Here is a 1,327-nt window from a genome sequence, read left to right as displayed (position 1 = left end):
TCTTTCCTTACACCCCATCTAGTGTTAGCAAACATGTAATGCAGCTATTGCTGCAATTGCTCCATTTTCTCCATTCGTTCCTTCTTACCACAAAACCAAAGGGATCTTAAGTTTTCAAAATAATTTTCAAAAGATACTTAAGCAGGTTTCTTACAAGCAGAGTGGACACGAACTAAGCCCTAAAATGAATCGTTAGACTTTCAGATCTTTTCTGTGGAATCTTAAAGGATTTCTTCAGTTTTACTGAATAACTTGCATTTACTCTGAAGTTGTAAAAATAAATATAAATCTATATTTAGATGCATTCAACAGTGAATACATTCTATTTAAAGCAATCCCGGAGCATTATTCACTGATCCTGCTGGTCACTAATGCAGGGAATAATTCTTTATTGTTTTCTTTCTTCAGACACAGTGCAATTCTTCGTAACTAATTATAGGCTTGTGCAATCAAAGACACTTCTGACATACCTTAATGATGCAGTTGCCCCAGGATCATTACTTTCCTTTTGGGTATTCCACCTTTTATGAGTCAGCAGCCCCTGTGGTGTGGTTCACTCAATTTCCATCACCTCTCAAACATCAGCTTCAAATCAGCACCATTTCCCCACCTGCCCTCTCCCAGTGTCTTTGCCCTTCTTCAAACCTTCCTCAGAAAGTTTCTGTTCCTCCTTGAAAGTCACAGCATGATGCCAAGAGAAAAGCATATCCAAAGAGCAAAGTGGGAATGGTCACTCAATTTCAAAGGCAAAAAAGAGCAGGGTCTCTGAAAGGTCAAGCTGAAGGCAAGTGTGTAAGAAACAGCTCTAAAAGCTGCACACGCCATCTAAATCCCACTGTCCCCATATCCCACAGACCTGAGGTGCTACCACTGCTCCCTCTTGGCAGCAATACTCCCAGCAAGGAACACCACGACTTTTTTCCACAGCCTAGCCCAGAAGAAATGGAGACAAGCTGCTAACACCATTTCCTTGCCCCACCCCAGTATCTAGGCACCAGCCCCTTAACCCTCTTGCATTCTCCATACAGTCACAACCTCCTTTTTGAGAAACTCTAGGCTACATGATCCAATGGGCTTAAAAATTGACCTTCAAAATCTGACAAAAACTGGCCATGTCATGTTAGAGACTCCACAAAACAAGTGACTGATACTGTGAGAGCATTTCAGCTGATAGCTTCAGAAACTTAATCCATCCCCCTAGCCAGACTTTGGTGGAAAACAAGGAAAGCAGGTGGCAGAAGTTTAATATAAGTAATGCTGAATTAGAGATTAGAAAACTAGAGATGATGAGGCTGTAGACAAATGTTTAGTTACCTTGAGGGAAACA

The sequence above is a fragment of the Chaetura pelagica genome, unplaced genomic scaffold (genome assembly GCF_000747805.2).
Source record: "Chaetura pelagica isolate M959 unplaced genomic scaffold, ChaPel_1.0 scaffold261, whole genome shotgun sequence".
NCBI lineage: Eukaryota > Metazoa > Chordata > Aves > Apodiformes > Apodidae > Chaetura > Chaetura pelagica.
This window is presented reverse-complemented; position numbering follows the sequence as displayed.